The sequence below is a fragment of the Perca flavescens genome, chromosome 5 (assembly GCF_004354835.1).
Source record: "Perca flavescens isolate YP-PL-M2 chromosome 5, PFLA_1.0, whole genome shotgun sequence".
NCBI classification, from domain to species: Eukaryota; Metazoa; Chordata; class Actinopteri; order Perciformes; family Percidae; genus Perca; species Perca flavescens.
The window spans coordinates 8,129,381-8,144,197 of record NC_041335.1 but is presented as its reverse complement, the minus strand read 5'-3'; the positions used below and the strand labels follow the sequence as shown (position 1 = coordinate 8,144,197).

The following is a 14,817-nucleotide window of genomic DNA, read 5'->3' as shown; positions in this document are numbered from 1 at the left end:
TGAACACTAATGCTGATTCAAGTTTGCTTAGATCTGCCTGCAGTCATGAATATATTATGTAGTATGGCCATGCATTTGAAATAGGCAAATGCATATTTTTGCTGATCTGCTGCTGTTTCAAATATGTGATTTGCCTCTCACCATGTGCTGTAATATTTGTGTCCTTTATTCACCTTTTAATAATGTGTTGCGCTGTCCTTGAGTTGATTTTGTTCTGTTTAGTTCTCAGTGCACCTGTAGCCATTGTAGCACCCAATTTATTTTGATGCTCTTTGTCTTTGTTGTTTTACTTCACCTTTGTCTCGTTCTGCTGTTCTTTCTTCCTCTCTTTCTGGCTGTGTTTGTTTCCTGTGCGTGATGCATGTTCTCAATGTGTTGGATGGACCAGTGTGTAAGTTTTATTATCACTAAATTCTATCCTCACACCTGATCCTGGCTGACATGATACATTAATGAAGATATTTTGATCTTTTGGTTAACTTAACCAGGGTGTGTTAATCCTGTTTTTGTGGTTGTGTTTGTGTGCATATATACTATATGTTCCCCTAACCCTGATCCATACTATGTATCATGAAAGGCCATCCCTATAACCCACACACTTCAGTCACTCAGCGGCTCATACTATTTATTTTTTATTTTTTTTGGTATTTAGGGTCTCTCTTCCCTATTAGGTATTATTTCTACCTTTTTAGTAAGTGTGTGTGTCATAATGGCAAAATGTGGTCCTGCAGACACCTACTGTAGCACGAACTTCCACAGAAGATGTTTTGAATACTTTGCTAGGTGATTATATTTCTGTCTTTCTGTTGTCTGTCTGCAGCCAGATTTTGTCACTGCGATAGTGCCACAACTGTAAAAAATACTGCCACAAAACTTTACAGATGTGTAGTTGAAATCAAAATAAAGGCAGAGTTCTGGGAAATGGGTGTGCGCCGGAAGTAGGGCTGTAGAAAGTAGGCAAGGGGCCTGAGCCCTGGATGACTCCAATTTCCTGATGTTAAACTCGGACGAAGTTATTGTACTTGCCTTGAACATCTCTGCAACTCGTTGTCTAAGGGTATAGCTATTCTGGATGGCATTGATCTTTGATCAGAATTTAACCTTTAACACCCAAATAAAACAAACTGCCTCTTTTCACCTGTGTATTTTTGCAAAAATGACACATCTTGTCTCAAATGATGAGTAGGGGCCCCTTACTAGTCCATGCATTTGCTACTTTGAGGCTGGACTATTGTAATTACGTATTATTAGGTTGCTCCAATAAATCCCTTAAGAATCTCCAATTGATCCAGAATGCTGTAGCATGTCATGAGAGGAACAAGAAAGGAGAGATCATATTTCTCCTGTATTAACTTCTCTGCATTGGCTCCCTGTAAAATCCAGAATTTAATTTAAAATCCTTTTCCTGACCTACAAGGCTCTTAATGATCAGGCACCATCATATCTTGAAGAGCTCATAGTACCCAATAGCCCCACTAGAACACTGCACTCCCAGAATGCAGAGTTACCTGTGGTTCCTAGAGTCTCTAGAGTAGAATGGGAGCAAGAGCCTTCACCTACCAAGTTTACCAGTTTTGGTTCGGGAGGCAGATATAGGCTTAGATTGCTGAGGGAACTCCTCAATTTTAGAATCAATTTACCAGTTTTCTTAGCCTGACAAGCCAGACCCACATCAAGATGTTGGGTCTGGGAACTCACCATTGACGGAGCTCAATCCGAGGGGCGGGATAAACTGTTGTCTTTAGAATTCCCTCTGCACGCAATAGGATAGCGCTACAACCAGGCAGAGCAACGAAGAAGGTAGCAGAGGTTGTTGATAGATTAAACTTTTGCCGTATCCGGTCGGAAAAACTCTGAATACATCTTCCTTTTTTAAGAATGACTTCAGTGCCGTTCTTTGTTCTTTTCTCAAAGAAAAGCTTAACTCCAAGTCTTCCAGAAGACCGCTGTTCCCAGCAGCAGCAGCGATAACCCACCAACTCTATACACAATGTGATTGGCCTGACCAGAGTTTGGTTTTTCCAGCTCGCAAGCCAATGGAGAGTGCCTAGACCCCCCTGGCTGAAAATTAAATTTGCTGCCGCTAGGGTGCGTCTAGATTTCTAGGCTACAGTTTTCTAGCTTTTATAAAAAAAACTGAAGGTTTGCAATTGCCCTTTAAGTACATTGCAGCTATCTTAACTGCTGCAGACTCTAGCCATCTTGCATGTTGTTCTCATCGGTCATAAGAAAATATTTTCCAGATTGAAAACTTAAAATTACTGTTTAACATGACTGACAACCACAGCATGCATATGTTGATGTATTGAATTAAGATGACATTTTGTGACAATTTTCCTGAAATTCAGGCAATATGGTGGCCCTGAGAGGCCACAGCACGCAACAATAACACATCACATGCAAATAAACCACAACACGCAACAATAAGACAACACATGCAAATAAACCACAACACGCAACAATAAGACAACACATGCAAATAAACCACAGCACGCAACAATAAGACAACATGGGCAAATAAACAACAACACGCAACAATAAGACAACACGTGCAAATAAACCACAACACGCAACAATAAGACAACACGTGCAAATAAACCACAACACGCAACAATAAGACAACATGGGCAAATAAACAACAACACGCAACAATAAGACATCACGTGCAAATAAACCACAACACGCAACAATAAGACAACACGTGCCAATAAACCACAACACGCAACAATAAGACAACACGTGCAAATAAACCACAGCACGCAACAATAAGACAACATGGGCAAATAAACAACAACACGCAACAATAAGACAACACTTGCAAATAAACCACAACACGCAACAATAAGACAACACGTGCAAATAAACCACAGCACGCAACAATAAGACAACACGTGCAAGTAAACCACAGCACACAACAATAAGACAACACATGCAAATAGACCACACCACAACGGAAGTGTTTCCAGAGGACACTTTTAAGTGATGCACACGTGCCTCAATCATTGGCGTTTCCGGTACATAGACAGACCAACAACAGGACAATTTTAACAATTTTCACCATTTTATTCATCACTAAATTCACTTCTGAGTACGTTTTAGGCATTTTCTTATTGTTGCGTGCTGTGGTTTATTTGCACGTGTTGTCTTATTGTTGCGTGTTGTGGTTTATTTGCACATGTTGTCTTATTGTTGCGTGTTGTGGTTTATTTGTACATGTTGTCTTATTGTTGCGTGCTGTGGCCTTTCAGGGCCACCGTAAATAAAGCCCTTTCAGCTTTGAGAAAATGTTCCTTCATGGTGGTGCTAAAGGAAAGCTCATTAAGTTAATCTGTGAGGTGGGTTTATTTTTATACTGACCCTGTCAGTTTTTACTGCCAAATTACCCTTGTGTCAGCTGTAATGTAATAACTTGATTTCAGTATTTAATAAATACATTCAGCTAGCCTTCCTTGAGTAGCTACATAGTAATAGTAAATTATATGTATTAGGAGTACCTGGTTCTTAATTAGGAAATTTGACTTTAAAATACACTTACAAATTTGGAAAAACAAAGTAGTTCCCACTTTAAATGTTTAATATGGAGATTTAAAAATGAAGTTGGATTCAATCAAAAAATACACATTTAGAACTATTAAAGTTATGTAGTTCACATACACAAAACAACTACTAGAGAATTGATAAAATTAAGTATACTTTATGTGCAAATGTTATCTCAACAGAGAAAAATGAAGTAGTTTGTACGAAGACTATTTTTTAATCAGTGTACAGCTGCAATCAGGATTTAGGTCCCACCCTAATCCAAGGAAAACTGCGGGGCGAGAAAACATAAGGGCTCTGGGGAATAAGCTCCCAACATATTCCTACAATTCATTCCGTAATCTACAATTGAATTGAATCACAACGTTAAATGGCGTGGGCTATAACGGTTCTTGTGTTAAGATGTAATGTTTTGATGTCCCATCTATCCACCCCAACCTTCTCTGTACGCAGACTTTGCTGCTTTAGCAACTTCACCTTGAAAGCCACCGTCGTGCTTGACAGCTTCTTCACTTGAAATGTTGTTTTCGGGGCACTATAAAAGTCAAAGATTGCCCACAACATGTTCTTTACCCTGGACTGAAATGCAGCTAAACAGCAGAGCACTTAGTGTTCTTCAACAATAGTACAACTAAAGCTGTGGTCTGCTTTATGTGTAGCTTCTGGCATCTTTGATTTCACATGGTTTGTATTCACTGCAATGACTCTCGGAGTAATTCATGTTCTATTTTTAAATCTTTTATAACTTTATACCTGCTTGTTGTTTTTCAACATTGTAAGATGCAAAAAAGCTTTCCTAACCGCTACCATCCAGTAAGTTCACATTTTCCACATTCTTTTAAGTTTTATGAGCCACTGAAAGACCGGGATCAGGGTTTCCCGCAGAAAATTCTGAGGGGGGAGGGGTAAAAACTGGACACGTAATTTCACTGGGTGTAGCGTTTAACTACGCTAACTAACCGGAATAGCGTGTAATGGTGAAAAAAACAGACAACGGCTGTGTCTCAAAGACCGGGCAACAGCCGGGACGTTGAGAATCCACGCGCGAGAAGTGATGGATAGTTCCAATCACTTCGTCATGTATTCACTTCGTTGAAACAAGAGAATAAAGCCTCACTGATGTGAAGAACAGGACAGAGATACATATATAAATGCTATCTGCCTGCCATATGCCAACGCTCTGGTAAATCCACTCACCCTGATTCTGATTGGGCATGCCCCAGCTGCCTGCACATTTGCTGACAAACTCCCACAAACAACAACGCATGCGACGGTGAAATGGCGATTCATTTCTTTAAATGTGACTAAACAACATAATGCTCCTCATAACCACTGAAAACTGTCAAAAAAATCGAACCCAAAGTCCAATTATTATGGACGTTTCTGCTTCATTAGATTTAGATCATTCACTTTTATTTTATTTCTTTTTTTGACAACGTAGTTAAGGCGGCAGGCGTGTGTTGTTTAGGTGGCCGCCTTAACTGCAAAGTGCTGCGGGAAACCCTGGGGTTTTAATTGTATCTATGTGTGTAGGTGAAAATGAATATACAGTATATCTACCTCCCTCTGTGTTCTTCTCAGCCCTGACACATCTAGTCTTTAATTATTCTCTATAGCATTTTACAAAAGCTTCTAACAGGTTCTCACTGCATTCTGTTTCTCTGCAGTGTCCTAAATTTGCTGAATTATACAAGACATTTCTGTGCTTGTTGACTTTAAATGTGCAGTCCCTAACTGTGTGTCTTGGTGTGTGGTTTTTGTGTTTGGATGATTTGTAGGCACAGAGTCAGTTCTAAATCTTGTGAATTTGACTGAGTACAACTGGCTAAATCATTACATATAATTCTTGTTCCATACAATGGCTTGTGTACTTAACGCTTTCCCTCTATAACTCATGTTTAACTTGATTCTGACGTGTTTAACACCTTGACTTCGTGGTGTATATTCGCAGCTTGGTGGTCAGAGAGGACGGATGTCAATGAACTCAGTGAAATGAACAACTTCAAGTTAACATTTCCCAGTGCCCCACAGACATTATATATCGTTGAATTATCACTTGATTACTTAAACCCTTTTATTGCTAAAACACCTCTGTGTTACGCAACCATTTTTGAAATCCTGTGTAGGAAGCCTAAACCAAATCTGGGTTTGGACTTGATTAAAGATGATGGGGTCTCTTCACTTGAACTCTTCAGTCATTCTGAGGTTTAACAGCTGGAGTATAAGGGCATCTTTAGTTTCTTTTCTAGGATCAAATTCATGAGCCTTCTTTTACTGTACTTTACTAACTTTAATATGTTGAAAAAGAGTGATATACAAAGGATGCAAATAAAAGTTCAAAAAAATACCAAAACTAACAAAGTCTATTAAGGCATGAGCAGATATTCACACATAATTAACATTATGCAGATGGGAGAGTTTAATTTCTCCTGAGAATTAATCCCTCTAAATTGATAAACTGGGTTTGTTTTCTCACCTTTGAGACCCTTGTCCTTCTGTTCTGCATATTCTCCTGAATTTTTGGAGGTTGTTACATACACAGCTTTATTACTCTTTTAACAACAGGGCTCTGTATTGTACCAGATAATGAGTACGTTTAAAAAATAAAATAAGAAATAATTGCACTCTAACCATAGTTCTACATAGTATAAAATGGTTAATGTACATTGACAAACCTGTTTGGGCAGTTCTTCTTTTCAGTAGAGGTAAAATCTCTTTTACAGGAGTTTCCTGGCTAAGAGCAGCAGCACGAAAAGGATAATGTAAAATTGATACAACAGCATTCAAAATTGCTTAAGTTGTCACAATTAGTCTAGTGCAGGAACCCAAAAGCAGACCAGGACAAGGTAAGTAGAAATACAAGGTGAGTATTTATTTGGAATTGAATGTGGAAATGGTTAGGTCCAGTTGGTCGGCAGGGAGTGAGGCTGGAAGGTGGCAGGGTTTAGTGCTGATCCAAAAGTACTGCAGTGAAGTTGACAGCCAGGCAGGTGTGAGTGACACCAACCGGGTGTGCAGATTGCAGCAGGTGTAAGTGGTTGGTGAATCAGCCGGGATGTGTTCAGGAAAAACGAACGTCAGATTAGAGCGAAACAAAACACTGGCAAAACAGGCTCAAGATGCTGGATTCATGACATAAGTCTTATGTCTGCATGAAACTTTCCAGTCAGAGGGAGCAGCAAACAGTTAAGCACTTTTCACACATGGCATATGTAAGATGGGTGTCTTTAATGTTAATGTTCCTTTAAGCTTTATTCAGACATGTAATGACATTTACAGAAAGAGCCACAATGGTCATGCGATCTTTGGTACCTGGTGCGCAAGATAGAGAGGGAGAGCGTGAGTGAGGGAGGGAAAGAGGTGAGTTAGAAATGTTATGATCGCAAGAAAGAGGATTGTTTTTGCAATTGTCTCTCACGTTAATAAATCATTTTATTCACTCAATGTTACTTGGCACTGAAGACATTGAAGGGTAACCTATTATGCTTTTGTGTATTTCCTGTCATATCTATAATGTAACATTATGTTAATGTTAAAGCTTTAGTGTGTAACTTTTTGATATTAATGTACTTCCATTACATTCAAGCCATTGCTTAATGAGTTGATACAAAGCTAATTAAGACTATCAGCTCCACACAACTCTCTCTGTATTTCTCAGTATGGCTATGTTCAGAAGATTGTCATCCGGCGATTTTTGCGTGCAGAAACTCGAGTGAAGATAATTTCCTCTCCTGAAGAGTACATCATAGCAACTGCGTGGAGGAGGGGTGGGGGTGGTGTGCGATCATGGAAAGGCTTGTATCATGTATCATTGTGCGCTTGTGACTTACAAAGATACATAACCGCTACAAGTGTATGCACTATACAGGATTTACCCTATTATACTTTATCGCCAGGAATTGATAGGTCAAACGGCAAACAGCCACCCACAAATAGTCTATAAACAAAGCATCAGGCTGTCTTTGAGATTTCACATGAACAACGGTTAACGTTACTCAGGCTACTGAAGAATACCATAATTCCTCCGTTCAATAAGCGACGCACCCCAAGCTTCCATCCTTAACAAACAGCCATGTATACGGGCTCTTCCAGTCTCTCCACTGCTGGCTGTTCCAATTTAACGGGAGAGAGGAGCAAGAGGGGTTAGGATCGTGACCAGCCTCTGACGAGTTATTACCACTACCATCTTCAGCCAGATAGGACATTATTTCTTCAGCTTCTTCTTGCGTTGTCACCCCGGCGGGAGGTGTGCCAACAGGGCTTGCAGCATGTGAATTGGTCGTGTTATTAACGTCATCGCTACACAATTTCTTATTAAAACCAAAATGAATTAAACTGCCTTGTTTTCTTTTTGCCATTGCTTACTGCAGAATGGATTTCAAGGACTTTACGCGCCGATTAATGGCCTCCAACATTTATATTTTTTCTATGAATCTTTGAGTTAACATGTACTGAACATGAGTTGAATTTGCACCGCAGCACCGCCACGCCTTGATGCTCATGACAAGAATAGCATGTATATCCATCTCCATCTTCGTCCGCTTATCGCGGGGAGCAGCTCCTCAGGGGACCCCAAACTTCCCTTTCCCGAGCAACATTAACCAGCTCCACTGGGGAGAATCCCAGGCCAGGTTGGAGATATAATCCCTCCACCTAGTCCTGGGTCTTCCCGAGGCCTCCTCCCAGCTTGCCTGGAACACCTCCCAGGGAGGTGCCCAGGGGCATCCTTACCAGATGTTCAACCACCTCAACTGGCATGAATTCGCAAGGAGCAGCGGCTCTACTCCTAAGCTCCTCACGGATGACTGAGCTTCTCACCCATCTCTAAGGGAGACGCCAACCCTCCTGAGGAAACCCATTTCGCCGCTTGTACCCTGATCTCGTTCTTTTCGGTCATGACCCAGCCTTCATGACCATAGGTGAGGGTAGGAACGAAAACTGACCCGGTAGAAAGCTCTCTTTTGCGGTGCGATAGATTGAATGCAATACCATTGATTCTCCGACCAATCTCCCATGCGAACAAAACCCCAAGGTTGAACTCCTTCACTTGGGGAAGGACTCATTTACCTGGAGAAGGCATTCCATCGGTTTCCTGCTGAGAACCATGGCCTCCATTTAGGTGCTGATCCTCATCCCAACCGCTTCACACTCGTTTGCGAACCGATCCAGTGAGTGCTTCGCAGGCCGATGATGCCATCAGGACCACATCATCTGCAAAGAGCAGCGATGAGATCCCCAGCCCGCAAAAACGATATCCTGTCCATAAATATTACAAACAGGATTGGTGACAAAGCGCAGCCCTGGCGGAGGCCAACCCTCACCTGAAACGAGTCCGACTTACTACCAGGAACCCGGACACAGCTCTCACTTTGGTCATACAGAGATTGGATGGCCCTGAGTAGAGACCCCTCACCCCATACTCCCGCAGCACCTTAGTATCTCCCGGGGGACCCGGTCATACGCCTTCTCCAAATCCACAAAACACATGTAGACCGGTTCATTCCCAGGCTCCCTCCAGGAGATGAAGAGCTGGTCCGTTGTTCCACGACCAGGACGGAATCTGCATTGTTCCTTCAACCCGAGGTTTTCGGCCGAACCCTCCTTTCCAAATAGACTTTACCAGGGAGGCTGAGAAGTGTGATACCCCTATAATTGGCACACACCCTCTGGTCCCCTTTTAAAAGAGGAACCACCACCCCAGTCTTACATTAGCCAATGTTGAAGAGGCGTGTCAACCAGGACAACCCCTCCACACCCAGAGCCTTGAGCATTTCTGGACGGATCTCATCAATCCCGGGGCTTTGCCACTGTGTAGTTGTTTGACTACATCAGTGATGTGAAATCGGCGACAATCCCCGTTATCCTCCAGCTCTGCCTCTAACATAGAGGGGCGATTAGTCGGATTCAGGAGTTCCTCAAAGTGCTCCTTCCACCGATTATTTCCTCAGTGGAGGTCAACAGTGTCCCATCTTTACTTACACAGCTTGGATGGTTCCCCCCCCCTCCTGAGGTGGCGAACAGTTTTCCAGAAGCAAGACCGAAAGTCCTTCTCCATGTCTTCTCCAAACTTCTCTGCTTTGCCTCTTTCACGGCAGAGGCTGCATTCGGTGCCCTGCAACTGCCTCCGGAGTCCTCCGAGATAACATATTTCGGACGGCTTCCCTGACCACTGGTGTCCACCACGGTGTTCGTGGGTTACCGCCCCTTGAGGCACCTAAGATCCTAAGACCACAGCTCCTCGCCGCAGCTTCAGCAATGGAAACTTTGAACATTGTCCACTCGGGTTCAATGCCCCCAGCCTCCCAGGGATGCACGAAAACGCCCGGGTGTGAGTTGAAAGTCTGTCGGACAGGGGCCTCCTATTCCCAATTTACCCGCACTACACGTTTGGGCTTACCAGGTCTGTCCAGAGTCTTCCCCACCCCCTGACCCAACTCACCACCAGATGGTGATCGGTTGACAGCTCTGCCCCTCTCTTCACCAAGTGTCCAAAACATACGGCCTCAGATCAGATGAAACGATTATGAAATCGATCATTGACCTCGGCCTAGGGTGCTCTGGTACCAGGTACACTTATGAGCATCCCTATGTTCGAACATGGTGTTCGTTATAGACAATCCATGACTAGCACAGAAGTCCAACAACAAACAACCACTCTGGTTTAGATCAGGGAGGCCGTTCCTCCCAATCACGCCTCCAGGTGTCTCCATCATTGCCCACGTAATGGTTGAATCCCCCAGCAGAACAATGGAGTCCCCCACTGGAGCCCCATGCAGGACTCAGTCAAGGTCTGCCGAATCTCCGAACTCCTGTTTGGTGCATATGACCCCTCCGTCCACGGGGTAAACTCCAACACAGCGGCGCTCATTGAGTATCCCCACACCCGCCCGGCGCCTCACACCCTGGGCAACTCCGGAGAAGAAAAGAGTCCAACCCCTATCCAGGAGTATGGTTCCAGAACCGAGACATGTAAGCCCCACCAGATCTAACCGGAGCTCCACCTCCCCGCACCAGTTCCGGCTCCTTCCCCCCAAGAAGGTGACGACGTCCCCAGAGCCAGCGTCTGCCGCCCGGGTCTGGTCCGCCGAGGCCCCTGACCTTCACTGCCACCCATGTGGCATACGGTTCCTCCCACAGGTGGTGGGCCCATGGGCTGGAGAGATGGGAGCCACGTAGCTTGTTCGGGCTGTGCCCGGCCGGGCTCCGTGGCAAATTCGCCCGGCGAGCCCGCCGTCTGGGCCTGGCTCCAGGCGGGGCCCCGGGCTTCCTCGGGCAGGGTCACTCCATCTCTACCTTGCTTCTTCATTGGGGTTTTTGAACCATTCTTTGTCTGGCCCCTCACCTGAGACCACTTTGCCTTGGGAGACCCTACCAGGAGCACAAAGCTCCAGACAACACAGCCCTCAGGTTCACAGAGACACACAAACCTCTCCACCACGATAAGGTGATGGTTCACGGAGAAGTATAGCATGTATAGTTATCGTTATTGAAGTGAATTAGGTTCAAATTGCCGTCATGCATGAATTAATGATATTTTTGCAATTTTACACATAATTATCCACGATGATCACATTACACAAAACTGAGTTGCACGTCAAAATGACACATTGTCAATATTTTTAGAGACCCCCCAACATTTCACGAATCACGTTATCAGGGGAGCCCCTGTCTTTTTACGGGGAGCCAAGCGTGTGATTCTTAGCAAAAAAAAAACCTTTTGTTCTTTCACAAATATGTGCTCATTCATGTGTAATTACTTCCACCAACTAATCAAAGTATTCTTGTAAGCGTAGAATCTGCCATTCAAGCGAGTTGCTTGAATGACAGCTGCCATGTTGCGCCTCCATCTTTAAAATACATTAGCCAAAGAGGGACATACCTCCGCCTTTCATGCTTTTACACTCAATGGCACTGTGACGAATGCCGGGGAGGGGGAGAAGATTATTTGCATCTGCTGGCAGATTTGAAAGCCTGTTGAAGATGGAGGATCACACCTATTCTCGAGGACATGTAATGGAGTCACCAAGGAAGTTAAAAAGAGAATTAAAGGTCCACTGTGTAGGAATTTCTCCCATCTAGCGTTGAGATCATATATTACAATCAACTCTCTCGCACCACACAGTTCAAAGTACGTATTACAGCTACGGTAGCCTTCACACTTAAAAAAGCCGGTCTCTTACGGAAGAAAGAAGAAGAAAACTCCTGTTCCTGATATTTGGATTTTGAATTTGTGTGGTCCTCCATGTTTCCTTCTTCAAACTTGCCAGGGCCGGGAAGCAACGATACCCATTAGCAGCATTAGCAGCACCTGTGAGTTTATCATGTGACAGCGAAAACGTATGTCCCTTACTGGCTAACGTATTTCAAGATGGCGTGAATATGGAGTGTCTACCCCAGTTCATGCGAATGCAAATGTAAAATTTCAAGCCAAAAGGAATACTTGGAATTGATTTTGGTGGTAAATATTCATGTAAAGGACAAGTTTGTGAACGGGCAACATAGATTTTGATAATTAACAACTTAACACGTTACACATTGGGCCTTTTAAAACGACAACGCGACAGGCAAAGCAACAAGACCAAAGTTAATATTGGAGTGGCTTTACCAAGATGGAAAGAGCTCATAAGGAGCAAGGATTTTAAAAGGGACGCCGAAGTTGCCTGCTTTCTTCTCAAAAGGTAATTCTGCGTAATTTGTGTAAATTGTAAGTTTTATAGTTGCTTGGCTAACTATAGCATGGTTGTGCATAACGCTAGAATGACGTCTAGGACACTTTTCTTCGCGTCAATGATGAAAAATGATTGTCTGTTCACAGGGCTCGAGAGTGCGACCAAAATTTGAAAGGGTGCGACTAAGATTTTTCCTAGGTCGCACCGGGGCACCTAACGTCCTCGCAACCGCTGCCTCTCCACTAACGAAGCGATGTCGTTTATATCGATATGGTTTAATGTTGCGTTACATGACCCATTCCTTCTGTAAAGCCGTGCCTGTGTTGGGATCTCTCCTCCGCACAGCCCCGCCCCCATTCACTCACACACCGGCCGGCTCACCTGCAACATGGAGAGACACAGCGCCGCTGGTCCAAACTCTTTATCTACAGTTTTAATTGTTATTTACACAGCTGTACATTGTTAAGTATGAGAGGGAAACCTGTATTGGTACCAGGGGGTTGACATGTAGGAAAGGGCCGCAGGTCGGAGTCAAACCTCTATATTTACCTACTGAGCTATCCGGGCGTCCTCTTTCTCTTTTAATCAGTCTGTTATTGTTGTTGAAAGCTTATGATATATATATATATATATATATATATATATATATATATATATATATATATTTTTTTTTTATATATATATATCCTAGGCTATTTATTTTAGATAACTTTCATTTACATGTGTTGCAGCTGTATATTTTCAAACTGGTAAAGGAAACCCTGTCTTTGCATTTTATTTTAATCACAATCTGTTTTAATAAAAGAGCTTGTGAAAAGTGGCTTTGACTTAAAACTTAACATTTAGCCCACTTTGTAAAAAAATAGAGAGCTATATATTGTGTATCGGCGATGCGAGGAAAAATTTGGGTGCACCTAAATTTTGTGCTGGTGCACCTAAATAAAAAAAAGTTAGGCGAACCAGTGCAACCAAGGCAAAAAGTGTGGAGCCCTGTGCCTTATAACCGTGTGGTACACCTGTAACAGACCACAGCACCCCCAAAGATGGCCCCCCACCTGGCAGACATACATGACCTGCAACCCAGGCAAAAATGAAAAATGCCTACCTGTTAATAATGCACCCATGTTCTACAAATTGTAATAAAGAATGCACCTGTAAAAACAACAGTAAAGACAATAACAGTCATGAGGATAGAGTGGTAGATCTATGCTATGAGGTAGATTACAGGTAGTGATGCAAGACAAAGTGCAAAAATTGGGCTAAAGAATAAAAAGGAAAACACATCTCCAACCTCCAGTGTTACAAACCCGAAATGTTCATCTAAATGTCTATCAGAGGGGGAGGTGGAGATTTTTTTGAGGTTTTTGATGCATTTCAGGGCCTTCTTGGGATCTTCAAAACAATGCTTTATCCCACTTGGCGTTGTGAATGAGAGCACTGCAGGATAGCCGATGCCAAACGGGATCTTGGCTGAGTGAAGCAGACGTTTACACTCCAAAAAGGAGTGTTGTCGCTCCTGCCTGGCCTTGGAGAAGTCTTGATAGAAGCTTATCTTATGGTTCTGCTAGCGGACGTCCCCGATCTCTCTAGCAAGTTGTCTCACCTGCTCCTTCTGTTGAAACCTCAGGAACCGCACGATGAATGGCCTTGGGGGGGCTCCGGGCTTAGCTGGTAGTAGCGACCGATGAGCACGCTCCAAATCTAAGCCCCCATGGAAGTCATCCTGAAGGATTTCTGGAAGAGTGACCCTCAAAAACGGTATGGCATCTTTATCCTCAACACGTTCCGGGAACCCATAAATGTGTAGATTTACTCGCCTTTCCTGATCCTCGTACTCAGTTAGTTTGGCGTTCAGTTTTTCAACCTCAGAAGCCGAGGCCGGGGGCAAGAGGCCGCGCTGCCTCTCCATCTCCTCCAGCATATCAAGACGAGCAGCCGCGCTAGTTATCCTGGTTAGCATGTCGACTAGCTTTTCTGAGACGTCCTTGCGGATATCTGCAAAATGTTTGGCTTGTTCGTCTGATAGTTTCTGCAGAAACTTGTGTATTTTAGCAGTGGGTATGGACTCATCCACGTCTTCACTGTCGCCGATACAGGAGAGGCCTGGGCGGCTTTTGAGCTAGTGGTAGCCCTGACGCTTTGCTGTTGTTGAGACGCATTTTCGTTTTTCCGGGGATTCGGCATCTCGGTAGTGGGAGAGGCTTATAATGAGCAACTTATGAGGAAAAAGCAACGTGATATATTGCGAATGCCTATATATTCACACGAAATGTAAACTATTGGTGCCGCAGCCTCTAGCCTAAGCAGCCATCTTGCTCGGCGCCATCACGTGACCCCCTCCTTTCCATAATGTTGTCAGACACATAAAATATTAATCTGATCCTGTCAGTGGCAAAACAAGCACTTTTCTGAAGCTGGACAATTGCCCTATTAACTTAAATTGGAGCTTGTTTTGCCGCTGCCAACTGTAGACTGCAGGTTGAAAAAAAAAATGGTAGTTACCCTTTAATATAATAAACACATTTTTCATATTTTGTATCCATATAAAACATGAGGACATACCTCATTATAACGGTTTTATTATATTGTCAGTCATTAATTAGCTCATCAT

At 43.4% G+C, this 14,817-nt stretch overlaps 1 protein-coding gene across 2 annotated transcripts in view; it reads left to right on the top strand.

The window, feature by feature from the left end:
* abca2 (ATP-binding cassette, sub-family A (ABC1), member 2) overlaps positions 1-14,817 on the top strand; it is a 184,327-nt gene that overhangs the window by 26,581 nt on the left and 142,929 nt on the right. The window lies entirely within an intron of this gene.